Below are 26635 nucleotides of genomic sequence, written 5' to 3'. Positions count from 1 at the left end.
AAACTGCCGATTCTCTCTCATAATCAGATCATGATAACAGGATGCTTGATTGGAGATTGCTACTGGAATGAGAATCCATATTGCTACTAAAGTACGTATTTTTTAATTAATTTGAAAGCAGAGAGAGAAGGGAGATAGGAAAGGCAGACAGCATTTTCAGAGAGGGAGTGCTTCTCAGATGGAGATAATGTTTGTTTGCAGATTTGGGAACCTGAAACCTTAGAGGGACTCAGCTTCTGCTGTGTCTCTGAGGGGTAGCTGTCCAATTCTCTCAGTATTTGGAAAAAAAAATTCACATTAAAATTAACTGCAGTTACTGGGAAGAATTGTTGCTGAGGTAACAATGAACAAAGTCAGGGAATAGAAACAGTCAAAATCATCAGGCAGAAGTAAATGTGCTTCTCAACCTTGCTAACTCCTTCTAACACCTCATTTGAGCAGTCTAGCATAAAATGTACTGTCAAAACGTATAGGATTTGCAGAATTTCCATATCACAAGCAAAACATGGGAGAGAAGATTTGAAACTGAAAGACCAGAGTTTAACATCCGACAAGATATAGGATCTATAAAAGATGGCATAACTTTTTGCCAGCACTTTCTTCAAGTGATAATTTTATATGCATGTATGCTCCAAGTATGTTTTTGCTGGTGTTTTGGGCTTTCAAATTGATACTGCTACTTCAGGTCAATTAGACTACTCCGAGATAATACCCCTTTTCAGAGCTTACTTAGACCCACTGAGTGACTTTCCAAAGAAGAGTATTCACTACAGCTAATGAAAGTTCTCAATTTGCACAGCAAACTAGTCATCAAGGAAATAAGTAATCCAAGTTACAATGAAAGGAAGGTAGTTCAAACTAATTAGCTGATTCTTTAGGCAACTGAGGACATAACAGGCAGGATAAAAATTAGCTTGTTTGTAAAAATCTTGAAAACAGCGTATAACTTAGTTCAAGTTGTTCAACTGTTAAACTTGTCTCTTGCTTCCTTTTCCCCACGATTTCCCTACTGGGTGTTAGCAGCTATTTTTGTTATTGAATCTTAGATATATGTGAAACAGCTTTGTGATTTGTGTTTGTTGACTATCTTATTTTAAGTTCATTGTCTATTTGGGTGATCTAACTTTTGATATGCCCAATAGTATGTCAAACTTTGTTCTAGATAAAGCGACTTGAAATCTTTAATGTTCATTCTAAAAGTGAGAATTAAAAAAAAAAAACACACAAACATTACTAGTTTTAACTGAAAACTATGTAAATCAAATACAGTGATGAAACGATATGCAATATAGTAGTGGCAAATGCTTTTTGATGGAAAACTTGCTGTTCAGAGATATCTTTAGGTCCATTGGATTAATCAAAAAATGAAGAAAAAACAATAATCAAATTTGTTTATAACTATGGAGTCATTTAATTTAGTGGCAGCAGATAATTACTAAGTGGAAGTTTTAGAAATAAAGAGTCGGCATTTGCACAGCTTACTTGTTAATGAGCCAACTTTATAGAATGAGTACTAGTTACTGTCCTTCTTGTTATCTCTACTCTAAGGAAGATAAAAGGTGGCCATTTCTATGTTAAATCTTTTATACTCCTCAATGTTTATATCTGCTTATTTGAAGATCATTAACTTTACTGTAAATTGCCTATAGACACACTTCTTTCCCCTCCTTAGAGAAAAGATTTAAGCTTAAGTCACCTGGCCCCATGAATTCGATATTTTGTATTTTTAAACATGAATCAATGTGGTACTGGCATTGAGGCATAGTGGGTAAACTAAGCTATCACCTGCAATGCCAAGAACCCAAAAGAGAGAGTCCTGGTTAGTCCAATTGCAGTTCAGCTCTCTGATAATGTTAAAGCAAAAGCAATAGAAGATGGCCCAAATGCTGTTGTCCTTGAACTCCCAAGAGAGTGGGCAGACTCACAGTTCTAAGCTCTTGACTTTGGCCTGCATTAATCCTGGCTGTTAAAGCTATTTGGGGAATAAACCAGTGGATAGAAGATTTCTGTCTCTCTCTTTGTTTCCTTTTCACTGTAAATCTTCCTTTAAATAAATAAATAAATAAATACATTTTTAAAAACAACTAAATAAGCAAGGGTCTTCAAGATCCTCTAAACAAAATATGAGTTTGAAAATGTTCTGCTTTATTGCAAGGGTTTTCTATATTCATTTCTAAGGTAAATGAATTGCTCATCCTAACTCTAGACTTAATATGACTTTCCCAAAAGTAAAATGTTAAAATGGTAACAAGACAAAATTTCAAGTACAATTTGAAGAAAGTAAAGAAATTATTATTTCAAAATGTTTAATGCAATTTTAATTGCTATTATCTTTACAGGATGAAGAACTCTTTCCATCCCTTGAAGATTTCACAATTTGATTATATAAAACTGGCAATTAATATATAAGCGGGAAAAAAGAATACACATTTGTTAACATACAGGTTCATGAGAGTCACACAAAAAAATACCAAATATCAAAATCACGGGGCCAGGTGACTTAAGCTTAAATTCTTTCTCTAAGGAGGGGAAAGAAGTGTGTCTATAGACAATTTACAGTAAAGTTAATGATCTTTAAATGAGATAAATGGATATGTCAATCAGTAAATAAATAATGACCTGGGACAGAGTTTGTCTGTTTCCCATGTGTTATGCTTGGTTTTCAGTCTGCACTGATGTGAATTCAATACTTTCTGGTTGATAAAATACCAGGGAGGTTATACATGAAACTGTGTTCCCCAGTGGGACAGGCATTCTGTAGACAACTTCAGAGAGAAGCCTGTGGCTGGTTTGTTGCTACTCTCCGTATGAAGTCCAAAGCATTATATCTTGACTGATCCTCTTCAGAGCCCATCAATTTTAATGAAAAGGTTGATACTATCAGAACATACAAGAAATGTATAATTTGCCAGTATCATTCATGAAATTATTCTAGTAGAAAAAAAAATTTAAATAGCCAATTTTTCCTATTTATCAGGCAAGAAAATCATTGTTTTTTTTTTTTAAACAATGTTTGTAGAATTTTAATTTATTTTTCCTTGGATAAAGATACTCTCCTAGAAAATGTTTAATTAACTTAAGCTAAATAGTAACATAAGAAGACTGTAAGCTACCAAATGCTCTTTCATCTATATAAAATAGAAGGCTCTGAATCCACCCAGATTACACACCTTAATTCTTTGTTTCTCTTTCCTCAGAAAAAAGCTCAAAATATGCTGTACCAGTCAATTTGGGCTGCCGTAACAAAACATTTTAGAATGGGGCATTTCAAAACATGGAAATTCCAGAAGATGGTTAAGTCTCACATTAAGGCAGCACCAACTTAGTGTCTGACAGAGGATTCTTACAACGATAACCTCCTTGTCTTGCCATGTCCTCACATGGCACAAAGAGCAGACGGCTCCACAAAGCTTCTTTTGTAAGAGCAACGATCCCATTTATGAGGATGAAGATAATATAATTACCAACTAAAATACCCATTTCTTAATACCATCAGAATGCGAATTAGGTTTCAGCACACCTGTTAAAGAGGAAAACACTTTGTACTGCAGCAGTAGCTCCCTCATCCTCAGCAGGAGAATCTTGCTCTCTCCTTAAACATTGACTCATTTTCAAGAATTTTTCTCCAGTTGTTATCTTACCTAGACTGGATCTCTTAGACTTACCTGTTGCAGTCACTATATTACAGAAAAATCTTCCACATTGCTGATGACTCTATGCTCTTTCATCTCACCAAGTTAACAACAACGCAAGACTCTTCAGAGCCTTCAGTGGTCTCTTATTAGCATTTGACTTCACAGATGCTTGTCAAAGTCATGGACAATTGCTGTTGGACTATGATCATAGAATCTGGGAATAATAACATCAGTGTCTACAATGTTGTCATCTTCCTGAGTGTCAGCTCCTTTTGAAATAGTCAGGAAACAAGCGGGAACTGCCTTTAGGCCAAAATGTTGATCTCAGCATAGAACCTTGAATATTTATGCTTCTTCCAGCTCTGTATTACAATATCATTGCCAGAAGCAGAGTTAGGAAAAAAAAAAAAAGTCTGGACTGATTTCATTTCTAATTCTAAACTTTTTTTTAAAGAACTATGCTGTGATCCATTTTCTCTTTAACTTTCATTTACAAAGCTTAATTGTGTTTCTAGATGAGTTGGATGCCAGCCTACTAGCAAACAAATTGAAGGAATTGCATCTTTCCCTGTAGTGATGACAGGTTTTTATATCATATGTAAGGAATAACCTCAAGAAGTAATATAATCTTTTGGCTAATTACTGTCAGACAGAACAGTTTAACGTCAACTGTGCTGAATCTAAAATTGTTGTCTTTGGCAGGAGTTCTGATGTATTAAAACAGACAGGGCTAAATAACAGTATCCAGCAAGTCAGATCATTGTAAAGGGGATACCTTGTAAATAACTCATCCTGGTAAGCCAATCATTGTGCAATCATTGCACAACACCACACAAAATTAGAAGTGATTCTGATCCAATACTAGATTTTTTGTATGGAAAAACATTTTATACTCTCAAAATAGTGTGGCCAAAATAAGTTATCCTATTCTTTTTTTTTTTTTTTAAAGATTTATTTTTATTATTTTTTTTTATTGGAAAGGCGGATATACAGAGAGGAGAGACAGAGAGGAAGATCTTCCGTCCGATGATTCACTCCCCAAGTGAGCGCAATGGGCCGATACTATGCCAATCCGAAGCCAGGAGCCTCTTCTGGGTCTCCCACGCGGGTGCAGGTTCCCAAAGCTTTGGGCTGTCCTCGACTGCTTTCCCAGGCCACAGGCAGGGAGCTGGAAGGGAAGCGGGGCTGCCGGGATTAGAACCGGCGCCCATATGGGATCCTGGGCGTGCAAGGCGAGGACCTTTAACCACTTGTGCCACCGCGCCGGGCCCTAGTTATCCTATTCTTAGGACTCTGTGCTCATTTTACTTTAGCCCAGTCTGGAATAATGAAGGCTATTTCTTCAGCCACGCAGTATGTAGATTCCAACATACCAATATAGAGAGGGGGATGACCTCCTTCCAGAAGCATTCAAATTAGCCAATCGCATGCACTGAGCATGCTAATATTGCTCTCTGGTGCCTTAATTTGTTTTGTGGATGGAATTTCCCATAAACAATAGCTTAAAATATCTGAAATGCAGTTACTTAGGAGGGAATCCCATTGGGTTTTCTAAATGGCTCCCAGATTGCAATATCCTTGAGATCTATTTCTTTAGTTCTTTTTTTTTAAGTTATTTATTGTTATGGAAGACAGAATGTATGAGTGAGAGAGAAAATGGACAACAGAGAAAAACGATTTTCTTTTTATAAGATTTATGTATCTTTATTGGAAAGGCAGATCAGGTTTACCCAGAAGATAGAAACATCTTCCATCTGCTGGTTCACCCCCCAAATGACCCCATCAGGCAGAGCTGAGCTGATCCGAAACTATCTGAACCAGCCTCTTCTGCTTTCCTAGGCCACCAGCAGGAGCTGGATGGGAAGTGAAGCAGCCAGGACATGAACCACTGGCCTTATTGGATCTCAGCACAGAAGATTAGCCATTTCAATGACTATCACAGACCTAGGGAAAAACCTTCTATTTGATAGTATATTCCTCTAACTGCTGAATATGATCCAGCCCAAATTCAAGAGCTGAAAAATCCATCTCGGTCTTTCATATGAGTATCAGCGGCCTAACAGCTTTGGCCATCTTGTCATCTTCCCAGAACTGGAAGAGAAGTAGCCAGGTCTCAAACCAGTGCTCATAACTGGTATGCTGATATCACAGGTGGGAGCTTAACCCTTTTTTTTCACAACACAAGCCTTCTAATATCTAAGAGTTAGAATTCTGCTAATGCTCATTTCATTGTTTTCTGATTTAATATTTTGCTTTGATTTTCATTGGAAACTCACTAAGTACAAAGAATAATCCATAAAAATGTATTGCAAACTTTTGGCCAAGCCATCATTGAGGTTATGACTTACTATACTGCTCAGGGTCACTTTCGTGAAGGTCTGCATAATCCCCTCCATGAATTTCATGCTAGAAAGAGAGCCACATATAATTGTGCTTCCACTGAGGGAACATGGAGTCTACCTTATATTTCTTCCTAGTAATCTGCTCACATCAAGGCTAAGCTTAAACTCTAGCACCCTAAAGAATCACTAACACCACCAGTCTATGTAACTCTATAGCATTCATTCATAGCTATGTGTACTTCTTAATGTACCTAAGCACATTCAGAATGTTTTGCACCAAAGCATTCTAAATGAAGCACACAAAGCTTAACTGATTAATAAAGTTAGTTCCAAACGAACAAAACTTTGATTCCAATCATTAGTAGCGACTTTCAAATTTCTATTCTTTCAAGAGTGTGAACTCTGTCTTGTTCAATTTCACATTAAGAAAGCAATCAGGGTATAACAGTTGGTGTACAGTGGGCCTTCAGTGATTATTGACTATCTGTGAGATGAAAGAAGATCTTCAGTGACTCAGTCTCTATGTTTTACATCAACAGTTCCTGATCCTTAGTGGATAAAGCAATTTCTGCATATTAAAAAAAGATTCTAAAAATAACAACCCCAGAGTGCTGGGAGTATAAGACCTATGCATATGAGTACGATTGCGCACACAGGATTTCAGGAGAATTTTAGGCTTGATTTGGCCCAGTCCTGGCTAACCAGCACATGAGAGATTGTATATGTGTGTGTGTGTGTATGTGTGTGTCTGCCCATCTTTGCCTTTCATTAAATAGCGAAAATAAAATAATATTAATTAATTACATAAAACTTGTTTTTCATTTTTTTATTATATTTTTGACAATCTTTACATAGCTAATTAAGGTAAAAAGGTTCAAGGGCTAAAGGAAAGTGGGTGAGACTATTATTATTTCCAATTGTTTCCTTCATGTTTAAAGGGGGGTATTAAGGGAGAAGGACCACCCAATTTCCCACCCTCCCCAGGTTCCGGATATAGGGTATGCTCTGAGGTTCTTACTCAGGTGGTTTGATAGTTCAACAGTTATGAATCGCTGCCAATCTTGCCACTCCAAGCACTATGAGGTCTTTGAAGAATCCACTGGTTGACATAGTCCATCATAGAGTCTCTGTTTGCCCCGTATTTCGCTGCTAAGATATAGCTGAGATGGTTGGTTAACCTGTTCTGTCTTCTCTCTTTTCTTGGTTAGGGTTCTGAGTCCAGCATTTTGATTGGGGAGATCTCCAAACAAACTGTCTGAGGTGTTCTCAAACCAGATTCTTGCATGTGCTAGCAAGTACAGGGCCCGGCACAGTCCATCACCCTGATCAGCCGGTGGTTGCAATTGCTGGGTTGGTTCTGTTTTCACTCCTGACTTCCACTGGAATCAATGGGTGTTGCAGTCCAGCCTGGTTCTACCCAGCACATACTTGGCCCTCGCATAGACTAGTGGGAGCTGCAGCCTAGTTGGAGCGACCCGCAATAACCCCCACCAGGCCCACCCCCTACCCTGGTTTGCCAGTATGTGTAGCAGTAATCCAGTCTGTCCCACACCCCATTCCACCCCAGCCTCTGTCCTGGTTTCTGTGCCCGCCCGTGGAAGTGGTAACCCAAGAGGGAGGAGCCAACTATTTCCCTCCCAGACCTCTCCCACTCCCAGATTATGCACTCTCCAGGTAGTTCTGTGGTTTGACTTGACAGAACTAGCCTCCAGTGCCAGCTTCTTGCCGCTGATGCTGTGGCTAAGCCCAAACAACCCTCACCCACTCTAATTTTGTTTGCACCAGTAGGAATAATCAGCCCAGCCTGGCTTTTCCCTGATCTAGTCTACATGAGGCACACAGGTATTGTAGCCCTGTCTAGTCTGGTCTGCCCCCATCCCAGCCCATGGTTTCCAGCAGAAGTAGCTGTCCAGCAAAGGAACCACGCCTTATTCCCCTGCCGGCACTGCCCCCGTGTTCTCACGCTTGCTGTTTGGGCACTGCGGTAACATCGGTACAGGCGACCTCACCTTGGCATTCCATATTGTGCACTAGTCTTTGTTGCGACCAAACCTGGCTCAACCCACACTGTTATGGTGCTTGGATTTGCCAGTGGATGACGTGGACAGATTCAACCTGGTCTTCCCCCAACTCATGCTAAATGTATGCCAGTGGGTAACTTTCCATGGCCTGTTCTGGGCTGTTTCCTATCATGTTTCTTGTTCTTACCTACTGAGTCTGTGTCCTGCCAGAGGAGTTGCTCAGGCTCCTCCATCAGAACCTCTCCCAACGCCAGGTTTCACGCTTACCAGTAGATCCATGAGCCAGCCCTACTCAGTCTACCTCCTGTCATAGTAGGAACAGTGGCTTTTCCTGACTGGCCTTCAACACAAGCTGGTTCTTGTTGTTGGATGTTTCAGCCCAGCCATGGTTTGTTCATACCCACATATGGCTCACACATGGCTCAGTAGGGGGTTGAGACTTTGCCTAGTCCATCACACATCTATCCCAGTCCTCCAGGACACCAGAGGGTGTTGGGGTCTGGCCCGGCTTGGCACATCCAATCCCAGTCCACACTTGTGCCAAGGGAGCCAATTCTAAAATAAAGATATGAGGAGATCTTTAAAGAATTTATTTAAAACATGTACTTTGAGTGCCCGGCGGCATGGCCTTGTGGCTAAAGTCCTCCTCTTGAACATGCGGGATCCCATATGGGCGCCAGTTCTAATCCCGGCTGCTCCACTTCCCATCCAGCTCCCTGCTTGTGGCCTGGCAAAACAGTCAAGGATGGCCCAAAGCCTTGGGACCCTGCACCCATGTGGGAGACCCAGAAGAAGTTCCTGGATCCTGGCTTCAGATCAGCATAGCACCCGCTGTTACGCTCACTTGGGGAGTGAATCATTGGATGGAAGATCTTCCTCTTTGTCTCTCCTCCTCTCTGTATATCTGACTTTCCAATAAATAAATACATCTTTAAAAATAATAAAAAAAACATGTACTTTGAAAAAATATATTGCAAGAATCGTTTTCCAGTTTTTCTATTTTTATGATTTATTTATTTGTTTGAAAGGCAGAGTTACAGAGAAAGAAGGAAAGACAGAGAGATTTTCCATCCACTGGTTTACTCCCTAAATGTCAAAAGTAACGAAGATTGAACTAGTCAAAAATACAGAGTCAGTATTTTGTTCCGTTTCTCTCACATGGGTATTTGATCCACCTTCCAGTGCTTTCCCAGGCACAATAACAGGGAGATGAAACAAAAATGTAGCAGCTGAGTCTCACCCATATGGGATGCTGGATTAGTATGCAGCAGCTTAAGCTGCTCTATCACTGACCCTTAATCTCAAAAGTTTACTCCATGATAAATATAATTTTTTAATTGTGTGTTTATTTACTTGTTTTTTTTAAAATAAAGCATCAGTTAGAAAGTTATGGAATAAAGAAACTTTCCATCCACTGATTCATATCTCAACTGTGTCACAGCAGCCAGGTCTAGGACAGCCTAAGGCCAGGAATCAAGCCATCCATCCTGGTCTCTCCATCACCTGGGCCATCATTTTCTGTATTCCCAGATGCAGCAACAAGAAACTGGATCAAAAGCAGAGTTGCGAGGATTCAATCCAACACATGAGATATCAGCCTAACAGACTGCACTTCATTCAGTGCATCATGACAAGATTGTCAAACCTACCTTTTAACTCCATTTTTTTTTGCATAAAAATTTGGAATCATCCTCATACAGTATAAACTTTTTTTCTCTCCACCAGCAGTCAAAACTGCATACATGGGGTTGGCATGTAGGCTCAGATTCCACTTGTGGCAGCAATATCCCATGTGGGGATGTCAGTTCAAATTCTGGTTTCTTCACTTCTGAGCCAGCTGTTAGTGTCATGTGAAAAGCAGAGAAGATGAGTCAAAATCTTGGGCCCCTGTACCTATATGGGAGACTCAGAAGAAACTCCTGGCTCCTGTTCTTGGAATCAGCCCAGCTCCTGCTTTGGCAGGCATTTGTGGGGGTGAACTAGCAGATGGAAGATCTTGCCCTGTCTATCCTTCTCTTTGTAAATCTAATTTCAAAAAGTAAATTTCAAATAAAAGTAAATAAATCCTCCAAAAAGTACCTGATATCATGTCTCTCAAGATTTCCTCTTAAAACTTACTTTCCACCATCCCCTTCTCATACAACATATATCAGATGGGGTCATTCATTTTTGCATGTGCAAGGTCATTTTAGCATGAAACTATGAGCTTCAAACTCTTCTTATTAAACACGTGGGTCCTTATTTTGAAGGATCATGTATGAGGCCAAGTCTTCCAGGAAGGTCCCTTTTATTTCCCTCTATCTTAACTGACTTCAGAAATAACCTCACCACATCATTCTACTTAGGACCAAAGCCATTATTCTGTATGATACTTTTCCTTGCCTTTTAGACTGTTCTTTCCTTGCAGATTTGTCATACGTCTAATTCATCTTTAATTGTCTACACATGTTTTCAATATTAAATACAGAAATTTATTTTTCAGCAGAAATTTATTTTTCAGTAGATTAAGACTTCCCCACTAGTACTACCACCACTGTACTGCCCCAAAGTACATAGCTTTTGATGCTCCCACAACACTCTTGCTTACTTTTGACACAGTGGCCTTTCATCTGTGCCCCAGGCATTGACTCTTTGCGCAAGGTGATTTAGAGTATAAAGTGGTTAAATGATAACATCCTAAGCCCCATCTTGAGAAGCATGGTGACTGTCATCACATTAGAAATGACAAGGCACTCCTCAGCAGGAGATTTGTTTTCATTTATCTTCAGTGAGGAAGCATTTGTTTCCACCCTGGGGATCAGATCTTTTCTTCTGTTGTACTTCAGTATGGGAGCAGGAATATACAGGCATCTTAGGGCTTGAGGGGAAGACATTCAGACTCACCTAGAGAGAAAAACCAACTACCCAGTTGCAGGGAAAGCAGATAGCCAGCACTCTCATGAGCATTTTTAAAGAAGCAGGACCTCATTCCTCATTACTGACCAAATTAAAAGCTAACCTCGAGTATCTGCACATCAAAGGCAAGAATGGAAACCCAAATGGTACACAGGAATGCGCGCAGGAAAAGCAGAGAAGAAATCCAACGGACATTTTAATAGAAATCAGAGCAGAGGTTTCTGCTACACTGATGAGGAGTTGTTCTCAGATGCTCAGAGAAGAGAAAGTAAAAGACAGCATCAGAAAGTCACAGGGTGTATTTTAAGCCATCATATATATGTTAGATTTAAATAATACATACATTGAAATGAACAATTCTCATTAAGTCCAGAGCTAAAAGACCCTGGAATATAAAAACAGAACAGAAAAGAAATTTTGGAAGTAGTTCAAGGAAGCTTCTGATTGTCTAGAAATAGCAAAAGCACTCTGCAAGCTACACCCTATGAGAATGCAGTCCTCACAATGCTGAATTAGGCTAAGAAACCTGCATCTTGCTAAACTGCCTGAGAATGGTAGGTGTCCTTATTGAACAACCTATTCTAAGGTAATAAATGTTTGAGTTTTCATCATTATCATTGTCATTATTATTTGTTTAGTACAATTTCATTCAGCTGTTTCTTTTCCTGGTAGGAAAATTCCAATTCCCCTCTGCTGCATAAGACAAAATTAGAGCAGCAAATTTAGTAAAACAGCATCTCCTCTCTGTTCAATGACTCCCAGACATATCAGTGGCTTTTGATGTGCCATCAAATAAATACAGTTTCTCTGTCATTTCCTTTCCAGTTGTTCTTCCCACTGTATAGACACTGCTTGGGCTTGGGCTCTATTAGATCTGTAAGGTGTAACCTTTCACACATTAACATTAACCATATATCACCCTTTTTCTCCAAGTGCTGACACACTGGCTGGAAAATTTAATGAAACACTTGCCCTGGCACTGCTACCTGTCTTTTGTCACTTTGAGCTGATAATGCAACATAAACGTTTTTACCACCTCTGGATTCATAGGCTTTAGCAGCCACTGCTGGGAACTGACTGAGTGTAGGCAGCTTTAAAAGCTGTGCTGCCTTGGTGTTAACTTTCAATAACTGGAACTGAGACAGGGGCCTCACATAGCTCTCCAGTACAGATGCCAGGAATTTTCCTTTGTAGTCATGCTCTTAGTTTCTTGTTGATAAATAACACTAGGGCACAAGCTAACATTATCCAAAATCATCCTCACTATGACAAAATGAAGGCTGCAAAGTCACCGAGATATTAAATATGAAAGACTTTTCCGATTGCTCTACAGCATTCCATAGATTTATTAGTAAGTCCTATCTTTGTGGTAAATGATGCATAAATAATGGTAAAGGTGTGTAAGGAGAACATATGAAAACCCACATTTTGAGAATAAATTGGGTGAGAGCCAGTTTTGCTAAGGGTGAGTGATTCTGCTCACTTCTTTATAGCATTTCAGCTGGTGATGGATGAAAACTGCAACATTTTAGAATGCTGTTTGCTTCAAGGAAAAGAAAGAAGGCTGTTCTGAAGCAAACATAGCTTCTGGGTCTTTTTATGCAGAAGGGTATCCTTTTACTACATCATGGGAAAAAAGATTTAGTCAGCGCCCCCTCTGGAGTTCATGCTTTTGCCTATGAAGCTTGAAAATTATCTAAGTGCAAAGGGAGTTCTCCCCATTCCAGTTCACATGGTCTTTATATTGCTTTTGTATAGAAAAACAACAATTTCAAACAATAATATAGGCACACATAAAAGCAATAATATCATCAGAACAAATATATCAACCAAGTGGCTACAGTCCTCCTACTTTTTTCTTTTTATAGCAGGCTTTCTTCTGCCTTCTCCAAGGCTTGAATAGAAAATTCAGAGGAAAAAGGATCATATCTTTGGAGACAGGACAGCCCTTTCGCTGGTTTCCTTTTCATAGATCATCTATTCACTAGAAGTGGTCTCTGCAATGTGACACGGATCTGTAATATCACAAACCGGGGTAAGGAGGGACTTGCCACCAGCTTAACATGTACAGAACGGAACAGGCTGAAGTCATCTACCTGGTTAACATTTTTGTCCCCCTTTCTTGCCTCTTTCCTGTGGCGTATCATTACTTCCATAATATATAGCATGTTCTTTGCTTATAATTTTTTGCTATGGTGATATCCAAACCCCACGACTACCTATTATTAGGAGTACATGAAGACTCTGTGTGTGTGTTTGTGTGTGTGTGTGTGTGGGGGGGGGGGGGTGTTGGCTTATCCGAAATGGACATTAGGTTTCATTTCACACTAATCAGCGTCACCATGTCCTCATCTGAGCAGTGAAACCAAACGCTGCGGTGTCTGGCTTTCATAGAACTGCCCCTTCCTCAGTCTGGGCCATGTTGCTGGTTTGTTCTAGTCCTAAAGCAATCTGTGTTTTAAAAAGTCAATAATTGGTCTGAATTGCTTTCCATATGTGAAGCTGCTATGAAAAATACAAGTCATTCCTTTCATTACTTTAGAAATTATTTTAGTTTTGTGTTAGAGAAAATTGAATGTAGTCTTCAATAATAAGTCACAAAGCTGATTTAAGTACCTGAATCGATAAGACCACGATAAGGTCAAGAAATAGGATAGTTAAACATCTGTAGCCCTTTCTTGTCACTTCTCTTTTCTTTATAAATTTAAACTTTTAAATCTTGAAAGTTCATGTGCAGTACCTTGATCAGAGATGATAAATGAACTACTGAATTGGAAGAAGATGCTGCTATTATTTTAACCAGTAAACTAACTCAGGGTTAATCTGGGTGTTATTTAACCTATTGAAAGTGTTTTGAGTGAACATATGGTTTCTATTGTGAAATCAAGGCACAGTTTTAACTACGAATATAGATAATTACCCTTTAGACATTAAACATTTATATGTGTCACATTGTGTCAGAGCATTTTTCATGGTCAAAAGGTTGAAAGGTTATAAAGTTGAAAACGAAAATCAGTACTTTTGAGTAAAACCACACAGCCAGCACAAACAATGCAATTCACTACTGCTCTCTCTTGGAAAGAGTTAGTAATAACACTTAAAAAACAATGGCTGCCTTCACAACAGCATAGAGAGCAACTGCCTAACACCATCTCAGCTACAGACCCAATTTGTACATTTAGGAATTTCACCTATAAACATACATTTCTGAATGGCTCAATGATTACTTCCCCAAATGAATTTTATAATGGATCATTTTGCTCACTCCATAATAGAATGAAAAGAATGCTATCAACTTATTTTAAAATCACATATGAAATGTGTCTACTATAATGCTGATTTTAAAATGTAAAGTGATGCGATTTTTGAACTGATATTGAACATTAACAATTGGGTAACAATTGTGCAAATGCTGAGCATGGCCTGACTATCTCCCCAAACAAAGCAATTCCTTGAACGAGAACACAATGGTATCGCAAATACAGACTTTTCAGAGTGGAGGATGTCTCAGAGTCACAAAAGACTGTGATTCACCCTCTAACATACACATTTTTTTAAATCACAGAAAAATAGATTAAAGAATGTGTGTAGTGGAAGAGAGAAAGACATTTTGGCAAATAATTACTGTTGTTTTTTGTTTGTTTGTTTTTTTTAACATTTATTGTATTTTGAAAAACCAAGTGAAAGAGACAAACTCAGATCTGCCATCCACTGGTTCATTACCTGGCTGGCCACACTGTCCAAGGTTGGGCCTGGACAAAGCTAGGCGCCAGTAACTTCACCCAGGTCTCCTATGTGGGTGGCAGAGAACCAATTGCTTGTGCCATCTTCAACTGTCTGACCAGGTGTGTTAGCAAAGAGCTAGACCAGAAGGCAACAGCTGAGACTTGAGCCAGTTCTTTGATATGGGACACCAGGCCACAAGTGACAACTGGCCCCAATATCTGTCTTCATCAAATTCATCAGAGTGATTAAATATCTTAGGACTGCAGCCTAACACTATTGAAAAGATAGTATACAGATTGAAACATTAAATACAAAAGTGAGATATGCAAGTATTTTATTCTTCAGAGTTATATACACCTCTGCCTTATAGCATTTAATAGTACAAACAAGAAAAGGCTATGACAATTGTTTCCTTTCTTTTCTTCTCAAAAGGCAAACCAATTGGGGCAAACAAAATATACATAGTGTCTGGTTTTATTAGGAAAAACATATACATTATGACATGAGCTTTATGCCTCAAATTACTTGGAAATATTGACATGTGACACCTATGATTTGATGTTCTTGTCCTACAAGATTCCCAGAGGAAAAAAAATCAACTTACTGTGAAAGATTGTGAAAAATAAGGATGAGGGTCTAGTGCCTTGGTATGACAGCCTGAGCCTCCACCTTTGATACCAGTGTCCAGTATGAATGTCAGCTCATTTCCTGCCTGTTCCACTTATGACATGGCTGGCTGCTTGAGGCCTGGAAGGTTGGCAGAGGATGGCAGAGGTTGTCTTGAGTTCTAGGATCCCTACACACATGTGGGAAACCCAGGGGAGGCTGCTGGCTCCTGAGTGTGGATTGACTTGTCTCCAGTTGCAGTGAACTGAACCAGAGGGTGGGGATCTCTCTCTGTCTCTCCCTTTCTCTGGAACTCTGCCTTTCTGACAATAATAAGATTATCACAACATATGCAAAGTATTCATTATAGTAGAATGTCAACCAAGTCAAGAACTAGTGCACAGGCTCTTTTTATAAATGCATTGACTTCATGGTCAACAAATAAATACTATACAACCATAGTTACTTATTCATTATAGCCAATTTATATTCATGCTATTTTCTGTTTTTAGACTTTAGAACTCCTAATCTTTTGAGTCTTTTCTACTCATCTAAAAAAAATAACTAGTTGGTTATACAAATGCTATACTAAGCGTAAATACAACTGGGGAGACCATGATAGTCTTTGAATAACTATCAAAAGCAATGTATAAATTCACCAAGAGCGAGGTTAACCTTGCAAGAAATATCTCTGCTTGTAATTCAGGTCACCATTAAGTCTGCCTCAGAGACAGAAGTGACAGAGACATGAATGAAGGGTCGAAGGATAGAGACTGGATCTCACAAGGCATTATCACTAGTGGGAAATGTTTAGAATGCCATCTGTAAAAAACAATGCTTTTAAAAAAGGCTACTCATCCTTCTTGCCATAAATTGTCCTTTGCTTGTCTACTTAAATCTTCCTGTTTCTCCTCCTGTAGCACAAGCCAATGCAGGTTGAAGGGGTAGCAAGTTTTGAGAAATTGCTTTGTAACAAGTAGCACCACCATGAATAAATTACAAGTCACCACATGCCCCATTAATGAAATAATATACATGTCATATATTTATCAATGAGTTGAACTATTTTCTGCTACATTTTTATGATTTTATATAAGTTATAAAGTATCATGTTTACAATAATTCTAATTTATATGATAGGCCTTTTGGTGCAACTTTAAAATTTGAAAGTATTATTATTCATGGAAATTTTTATGTTCCTAATCCTTACAATATCCATCACCTTCCTAAAACTGTTCATCTTTTACAAATTGAGTTATTTTGTGAGGATGCATGGAAAATTTATATCAATATCTGTAATAATGCATACAATGTATTATCATACAAAATAACAAAAGATTCCTACGCTTTTTTATCTTTAAATTTTCTACATGGCTTTTAGAAATAACATGTGCATTAAGTTCCCTAAGTTCCTAACTTCCTCTTCTTCTTGTAGCCATAAAATATTCTTTATAATTCTATCCCTGTCTTTTAAAATATTTATTTATTTTTATTGGGGAGACAGAGAAGGAGAGACAGAAAAATCTTCAATTCTCTGGTTCACTCCTCACGTGGCCCCAGTAGCCTGAGCTGAGCCAATCCAAAGCCAGAAGTTAGGAGCTTCTTCAGGGTTCCCCATGCAGCACAGCGTCCCAAGGCTTTGGATCATCCTCTACTGCTTTCCCAGGCCACAAAACACAAACTCCAAGAGAAGTGGAGCAGCTATCATACAAACTAACGCTCATAGGGACTTGCAAGGTGAGGGTTTAGCCACTGGGCCACTGGGCCAGGCCTTAACACGAGATTTTTAAATCTTCATTCTTGGTGGAGCAAGAGAGTTCAAAGAGTTTGGCTTAGAATGAAGCAAAATATTCCGAATAAAAGTGTTGACTATTTAAACTACCAAATCAATATTTTTAACTTTGTTATTAATATTTTTTGGCTCTGGATAAATTAATATCTATGCATAGTGCATTTAAAAGTATATAAAACAAAATATGCAATCTATCTTGGCTATTATTAGTTATCTACTAATAAATAGTCAATAAACATGAAAAGAGGGACTATCATGGCATTAAGTGTCAAACTAGAGTAACAGCAGCTCTTTTCATGTATCTTGTAATTCAGAATGTACTGTAAACATTAACATATTTCTTTTGCAACACACTTTATTGCTTTTTGGGCATAGCTCAAATATAGTGTTTCAAGGAGAAAGAGAAATGTATTTAATGGTCTCTCCTAGACTTTTGATTAGAAAGTTCCTCACCTGTTCTAAAGAACGCCTTTCCAAATTCAGCGATTTACTTTACATCTCATCCAGGACCTAACACATTTTCACAACAACCTGGAACTCAACATTTTGCTATTTGAATAAATCCCAGAAGCTGATTTTAAGAGGTAGTTTAAATATTTGACTTCTGAGAAATAATAGATTGGTTAATGAGGTCATTTCTACAAAGTTTATTAGTTGTTTTTTTTTTTTTTGGTGTAGGGGAATGCAGTTATGGAAAAATATCAGATATCCTAAGAACTGTTCCAGTATTTTAATATCTGTTTCTAGGGTTGGCCCATTATCTTGAGACCTGGTATCCCAGTCCTTATTCTCATTGAGGAGAAAAATGACAAAACTGACTTTAAAATAAAATAATCCTTATTACTATCTTAATGAATATTGAAACATCTATTAAGAGTTCATTTTAAAAACTATAACTAAACCTAAGGAAATTCCTAAAAAAGCTTACACCTGTGAAAACACATAAAGCAGCCCTAGCTGTGATTCACACAACAGCATTTTATTTAACCGCTTTTAACAGCATTTCCTACGCTGAATTATAGCATAATCTGCCAGTGACTTGTTACATGAACCCAAATATAAAGATAAAGAAATGAGAGTGTTAAGGGCCATTTAAAAAATATGGTTAATATTGCAATTTTTTTAAACAAGGACACTATCTGGATTTCCATAAAGTTCTGGGTATCATCACAACATTAGAATCATTTCTAGAGGAAAAGAAATTAACAGTATTGATATTATACTAGCACTGAAATGTTATTGTTCTCTTCTTTGAAATGAAATTGAGGCAGGTGTGATTAGATTCCTTATGCCATGGGCCCAGCGGCGTGGTGCAGTGGTTAAGGTCCTCGCCTTGCACGCCCAGGATCCCATATGGGCGCCGGTTCGAATCCCGGCAGCCCCACTTCCCTTCCAACTCCCTGCCTGTGGCCTGGGAAAGCAGTCGAGGACGGCCCAAGGCTTCTCTGCATGGGAGAAGATCTTCTTCTCTATCTCTCCGCTGTGTATATCCGCCTTTCCAATAAAATAAAATAAATCTTAAGAAAAATTCCTTATGAAAGAAAGCATGCATGACTGATCTGAACACTGAACCACTGAAACCAAGTGAGCGCAACAGCCAATGCTATGCCCATCCGAAGCCAGGAGCCTCTTCCGGGTCTCCCACGCGGGTGCAGGGTCCCAAAGCTTTGGGCCTCCTTGACTGCTTTCCCAGGACACAGGGAGGGAGCTGGGTGGGAAGCGGGGCTGCCGGGATAGAACCGGCATCCATATAGGATCGTCCATATGGGATCCCGAGGCGTGCAAGGCGAGGACCTTAACCACTGCGCCACCGCGCTGGGCCTGTCACTGAAACCATTTTCATGGTGACACTGTTAGTGTGCCTGTGAGAAAGCTTTCATTCCTTCCAAAAATTTTTCTTCTTTTCCAACTAAATTAGAGATTGATGGAAAATGGTGCACATTAATAAGCCAGTCATGACTTACGACACCAGAACTAATTTTAGTTCCTCCACATTTCTTCAACATCTTTGGCAGCAAATAGATGAGCTACACTATTGAAGAAAGTCTGGGTGTTTACCATGTCAGGTTACCTACTATTGCCTGATTCACATACTGGTTGTTGGAAACCTGAACTTAAGCTTGGTCATGAATCTGAAAATCCCATGAAGTGGGGTTTAAAGATGCTGATACTGAACAAACATAAATCATAACATTCTTGGAAGCCTTTGACTTTTTTTTCTGAATGCAAAAGCAAAGAGCTCAACCACTAGCCCAAATCTGAATCCCCAATACTGGATTGATCATCCTTACAGATCTAGACAAATCACTTCAACTCTCTGTGCTTCAATTATGAAGTGTATTAAGTGATGATACCAAGTTACTCTCATAGGCATAATATGATGGCTCAGACATGTATTCCTCACCTAAAGTCTTTCAAAAGATAATACTATCTCAATTTTCTTGCTGTAGTGTCATTATTTCGCAGAGAACGTGGTGTATCAAATTTAGTATTCAATAAAATGCTAGTTTTTTTTTTCGGTTCTTAAAAAAAATCCACTTACCATTTATATAAGCCAGACAAAATTAAACGTTCCACTTTAGATAGCTGAAAATCATATTACAGAATCAAACTAACTCTAAGATGTATTTTAAATGTATCTAGAGCTATGCTCTGTATCATTCACTACTTTTATCCACTTGGATTTTTTGCTCGGTTACCTTGGTCGAAACCAAAAAAGTAAGCAATCATGACACTGTTAAATTGAAATCAGGAAAATACGGTGCAAACCGGTCTGCAAATGGTGTGAAACACGTTGTCATTTTTGAACTCAAAAATATGTTTGCCCTATAAAGGGTTATGACCCTTCACACGACTGTTTCCAAAAATAAATGGAAAGGAAAGATTTTCTTCAGCATATGCTGATACTAAATTATGCCTGCAAAGTTTTGTCTCTTTCCTTTGGTGTCATCATTTTAAAAAGAGCCTATGTAAAATGCAGATCTACTACCTGAATGCCCAATGTGTTTTCGTTATTATTAAAATTGTGCGTCTAAACTAATTTTGCAGCTGAGCATATTGCACCTGTTCTTCTAGTGACACCCTTTAAAGAAATGTCTCAGAATTACATGTGATCACAAACATACAGGCCCCTGTCAATTGCAAGACAACTTAGCCTGTTCTGTTCAACTCTTTTTGTAGAAAGATCAGATCTCTTCCATACGTGTGAGGTATAAAAACTGATTTATCAAGGATTAACTACAGCAAGGAAATATGGCTTGCTTAGAAAAATCTTCATCAACATGTATTTTTATTGTTACTACCTTGTTTTAAGAATTATACAAGAAACAGGTGAACAAAATAAATTCATATTCATTTCATTAATACCCTCTACTATTCACGAGTCATAGAATTAAACTCTGCTGAATTCAAATTTACTTAGTTTCCCACTGGTTTTTCTCCCACAGATGAAGAGATAGACATGGAAGAATAGAGTGATTTTTTTGTCTCTCATCACACAACTAATTAGTAACTCAGGTACACAGAACTCTTTGGATATCCAGTTCAAATTTAATTTGGTTTTTAATTTTTAATAGCTATACTACTAGACTCATATAGCAAGAAGTTTGGCTTTGAATTTCTTTTTAATATTAGATGTTTCCTGATTGATAATGCATTATGATATTTCTCTCAGAAATTCTTGTAATGTTCAGATATATGCTATGAAGAAATATATTTTTTTGAAATGGGTGTCCGCTAATTTTTGTTAATTTTCTGTAACAGATACTATATATATTTGATTTATGCACTAACCATCCTGTAGCTTGCTATTAGCTTTGTTTTTTTTTAATGAGGACTGATTTTATTCATCAGTGAATTTTATCATTTCCACTCCAAGAAATATTATTTCTAAGAAAAAAAAGTGAAAGAAAATTTCATGTTATTGAAATTGAACACATCCAGTGATTAATTGCATTGTTCTCATGTTCTCTGCCTGAAGTTCGGGACTCATTACAGCAGTGTGAATCCAATGGAACAGGAATTTTAGCCAGGAGTGAGTTATTAAAGTGGCAGTGCCCTATTTGAAACTATTAAAGAATGTATACCAAAGGAGATTTGTTAAACTGTGTTTTTATACAAAGTAGTTCATGTGGAAAATCGCTCACATCCATAATAGAAAATGGTGACTCAACTCTTTTTAGGATTGACTAGTAGTGAATTGTATCCATAAAATATTCCCCCACAGTTTTGCGCTTGTCACAAAAATACAGTATGTTTTGTAAGTATGCGTACTTACAAAAAATGAATTCTCACTTTTTACAAAAGAGATTTTACTTCTCTCAGGATAAAAGAAGTAAAGACCAAAAGAGACCATGGAAAATGTATTAGATTCTAATTTTGATACATTTCATAAAACAAGCTTTACAAAATCTTTGAAAGATTTTATCTTCCAAGCAACTTCCAAACGATCATTCAGAATAACGTAAAGATGAGCTAACTTCAGGAAGATGAAAGCATGTTCAGCTGGTAAAAACCAGAAGTACGTTTTGCTGTGACTTCCCAGCAACTGGAGGATGGGAGAGGAAAATGGGGCATGGTTCTGCATTACTGAGCACTCTGAGACAGGCAAAATGAAATTTATCTGAAGTAAGACCTGTAAATGACTTGATTTCTATGAGTTTTGTGAGAATTAGCATTGTCTCTCCATTGGTTGCATAAATCTATATACAACAAAAATGAAGAGTACTATATTATTGAAAAATACAAAAGGTGGGCATCAAGTATTCTCACCAAGAAATGGTAAATGCATGTGTGAAGTAGATTGATTTAACCATTCTGAAATATACTTTAGTACTTCTAAGACAGTGGAAGATGGAATTGGAAGATACGCTTGGGGCAGGCATTTGGCACAGTAAGGTAGGACTTGTGGTGACTGTAGTCCTGGCTACCACAAGATAGTGAAATAGGGGAGTGGCTTGAAGGAAATCTGTTTGAAATTTGAATGTATATCACTGCAAATAATTTATAATATATTTAATTATATATATATGTAATTATAACTAAACCAGGCATTTGTTAATTCCTCTGGGCTTAAAGGAACAATGTTACTTATAGGATATGAAACTAAACACATGCACGCACATACATAAATATGTTTTTGCATATATATGTATATTTATATTTGGATATACATGTGTGTATTTTTACAATTGCTGATATTATATTATATATAAGTTACATTTAATGTGTGCATATAATATATGCATGAGCATACATGCTTTATGTATGTGTTGGGGGTGCATATGTGCATATCTAATTATATTATTTAGCACATATGCATACATGTATACCTATACACATAGATACATATATATAACTCCATCTTCTACAACTAACATTATTCTGCTAATCAAAATTTTATACAAATACATATTTATAAATTTACTTAAGATCTAGAATGTTATCTATTTGATGTAGCTAAGATTACAAATCAGATGTAGAAGCCATGCACCCAAGGCTCTGGATAGCTGGACATGAAAGCAAACATCAATTTATATGCCAAGTCTGTACCTTGTAAGCTAGAAAAGCAAATAGTTGACTTTTGTATTTAGTATTTTTATCTATAAAATGAGGATAAGATAAGCATCTGTACGAATGGTTCTTGATACAGGAACAATGTAAGTATCATTATATTTGCCAAGAATTTAGCAGCATGCTTGGCAGACATTACCAGCTCAGGTGGTATTTGCAATTGTTATCATAAATTTAAGCACATTAAAATTCTATACAGCAGGCACAAGATGAAAAATTATATATAGACCAGAAAACATTAGATGCCAATTTAAAAAGCCTATTGTAAGTTCAGAGACAGAAGTTAAGAGATAAAATAAATCATGCAGAAGAGTCCTTGGGAGTCAAAGAAGCCTTCACCCAAGAGATGCTGCAAGCCAAATGTGGGAGTTAACACTGAATCTGCACTAATTCTGAACAACCAGCGAGATTAACTCCAAATAATGAAATAGCAGAGATAGCATGGATAACACATTTGACAAGTCTTCTGTGTGGAGACCACCATAATAACATCACAAACAGGAAGGATATACTGACCACAAAATTAGTCCAAGCACTATTCTTAGTGTTTTACAACTAAGGTGTCAAATATTTTCAGTAATCTCAGGGGATAGATTATATTATTATCCCCACTTAAAGCTAGGAAAAATTAGGCATATAGAAGATAAGTAAGTTGCTTAATATTGTTCTCATCAGCTAGTAAGTGGAAAACTGGGACAGAGCCCAGAGTTCATGCTGTTGATAAATAATCTGCATGGTTTCTTTCGTCATTGAAAGGCTGATTATCTTCAACAACAGAAAGCTCAGTTACCTGACATTCCAATTTATTGTCCATTAATCTTGGTGTCTAGAACAAGGAACAGGGCATTTATTCCATGACAATTTGACAGAACCAAAAATTAAAAAAAAAAAATAAAGGATAGAAAGAGATGATCTTAGTATATAAAAATTACAGATAAAGCGTCAAAAATTATTAAAGTATGGATGGCAAATCACAGTTATATTCTCTTACTATAAAAGAGTAACAAGAATATTTGAATGTTAAACTTCAGTTATGCCTAAAAAAGAATTTCAGATTGTGGCTAAATTTAGGTGGTTCACCATTTATACACCATACCAAGTTGGAATAATTCTTGGTTCATTTATTTTACTTAGAAAACTTAACATTTAAAAGCTTAAATATAAAAGATGATTCAACTATAGGAAAACTGCAAAGTTCTACTGAGTTCTCAAATAATTCCTGATTTTTCTGGCGCAATTTATTCAAGTTGCCTTCTCATTTATTCAATGCCTCCTCATTCTATCCTTCCAACAAAATGTCTGTAGGCCATTTTATGGTCCTATGGATATTAGCATTTGTAATAAGGTTGCACATAAAGTGAAAGAAGGTGAAATTTAAATCAGCTCATTTTGCCATTACTTTATTAGTTTTAACTGAATCATTTGACTGGGGCAGCAAATTAGCACCTCTAATAGAAGTATGGTTTATTTGATGTAGTACTTTTAATTTTTTACTCTCTTCATTCAGTTATGTCAGAAAGAGTTTGGTTGGTTTCATGCACCTTATAGAGTCTACATTTGGATGTGTTCCCCAAAGCCTGGTAAGAATTTAAGAAAGGAAGGGCTTTCAAGTCTTATGTTCAATTATACAAAAGCTGTTCTTTGCAAAATGCTTACCTAACATCAAGACAACAGCTATAATGCTACTTAAAAGTTCATGGAATGATGCAAAATTGTTTTAGAACCCATCCATAGTTTTTTTATTTTTCATCCTGGTATGTATTTCCCCCAAACTTTTTGACGTACTTTTTTTCATTCTAAATTACATGCGATTTTTGAAAATCTTATATCTTCTAAGATTCATTCCACTTTCTTTTTAGTTCTCATGTCTAAGCTTCGCAAAGTATCCCACACTTTACACATCCTTCTCTGTGTGGACTGCCCAGCCCTCCAATTTTCAACCTGACATACACATACTCAACTCTCTGTAATATGTCTCCTCAAATAACACACTCCCTAGTTAGCTAGACTATTGATGATTCTCCATTTGGACTCCCATAGGGTTATAATGTAACAATTATTTATCACGCATATCTATGTGCACATTAAATCACGACTCTGTCAAGGTTTACATTGCAATGTATGATAACTCAGTGTGTTATATATGGTAAAAACCCACAGTGGCTGTTCTGTATTATAAGTATTCCACCTAAATTTTTGGAGTATTTGCTATATTAGTATTTGGAGCAACTTGTATTTATCATCCACTTACTCCCCAAATTAACTCTGTGAGTGAGGAAATATCATTATCATATTTTTTAGATGAGAAAACTGAGACACAGTGCAATCAAATAGCTTGCCCAAAGTAGCTCATTAAACAAGTTAAAAAGGCGTGATATTTACCACTCTGAGTAGGTGAGGCAATGTGCCAAGCACTAGATAATTGAATTATGTTATTAGAGGCTTACCTATGCATTAATAGATATTATATCCCATATATTTAATGAGCACATGTCATATTCTGGACACAGAAGGCATAACTGTAGCCTTAGAATTATTTGAAAAAGAAGTCATATATGATAATAATGAATAAATGCTATTAAAGACAAAGCAGACGAGATGTTTCAACAGTGAGTATTCAGTCTGCATAATTAAAATAGGAAAAATTTTACAAATAGCAATTTACTCTTAACATTTTGTAAGATCTTTGATAGGAGATAAATGGTGGAAGAGAAATTTGAATCTTATTGCTAGGTATAGAGGCACTTAGGATTTCCTATCCAACTACCTTTTTAATGGCCTTCTTTATCCTTAGAAAGCTTATTGTGATAGCTACCTCATTTTATACAAAAATGGCAACTAATGCTAACTTATTATTAGTGTTACCTTGGCCATTTTTCCCCAGTTATTTGGGGGATTTTTTAAAAATTCGTTTATATTGGACAGGCAGATTTACAGAGAGAAGGAAATGGACAGAATGTTCTTCCATTCATTGGTTCACTCCCCAAAGAGCCACAAGACTGGAGCTTCTTTTTGGTCTTCCGCATAAGTGCAGAGTCCCGAAACCTTGAGCCATCCCTGCTTTCCCAGGCCACAAGCAGGTAGTTGGGTGGGAAGTGGAGCAGCTGGGGCATGGACTGGCACCACATGGGATCCTGGCATTTGTAAGATGATGAGTTAGCGGTTGAGTCTTCTTACAGGGGCTCAGCCTTTTAGGTTTAACATATTTGTATCTTTATGTATAAAGTGAGTTTATTGTTGGTAGTATAGAGTTGGCATTTGCTTCTTAAAAAGTATCTGTTTAAAAGACAGATTCTCAGAAACACAGAAGGAAAATAAGAGAGAGAGAGAGAAACAAACTTCATCCACTCTCCCAGTGGCCACAACAGCTAGGTCAGCCAAGGTCAAAGTTAGAAGCAGGCAGCTTGTCTAGGTGTCCCCCAATATTCCCCTTGAGTGGCGGGACATGAAGTTCTTGGGCATCTTCCATGGCCTATCCAGGCCCATTTACAGGGATCTTATTGGGAAGTGGAGCATTCAGAACAGGAATTATTGCTGTGATACAGAACATTAGTGTGAACAGCAGCAGCTTAAGCTGCTGTGCTACAATGTAAGCTGTGGTTCTTTTTTCCAAAACAATAATTTCTGCCTGGTAATTGAGATGCTTGTTACATATGAAACTGGCTGCTCATTTATACATTAGAATTAAATCTATTATTTCTCATTTTTTTCTTAACCTTTTGTCCTTTTTCTGGTGGTCCTCTTTTTCTATATTCTGTTTCCTTTGTTTTAGTTTCTGTTTGTGATTTCATTACTTTTCTTTAGTTGCTTATCAGCTAGCACTTCTTATCTATTTTAGACTACCACTTGAGATTTTAACGACGTGCCTTCTGTCTTCAAGGGCAATTCTTCTATTTCATATGGAGTAGAAGAATGTTAAGCACTAGTTTTCACTTCCACTTTTGTGTTAGTAACCTTCCTGCATTTGTTTGTTTGTTTTTAGTACGAATTCTGCATGTCTAACAAACTACTTGGAAACTAAATAGATCATTAGGAAAATAAACTTTT

This window comes from Ochotona curzoniae, unplaced genomic scaffold (genome assembly GCF_017591425.1).
Source record: "Ochotona curzoniae isolate NIBS_2020 unplaced genomic scaffold, NIBS_Ocur_1.0 contig_4612, whole genome shotgun sequence".
In the NCBI taxonomy this organism is placed as follows: domain Eukaryota; kingdom Metazoa; phylum Chordata; class Mammalia; order Lagomorpha; family Ochotonidae; genus Ochotona; species Ochotona curzoniae.
This window is presented reverse-complemented; position numbering follows the sequence as displayed.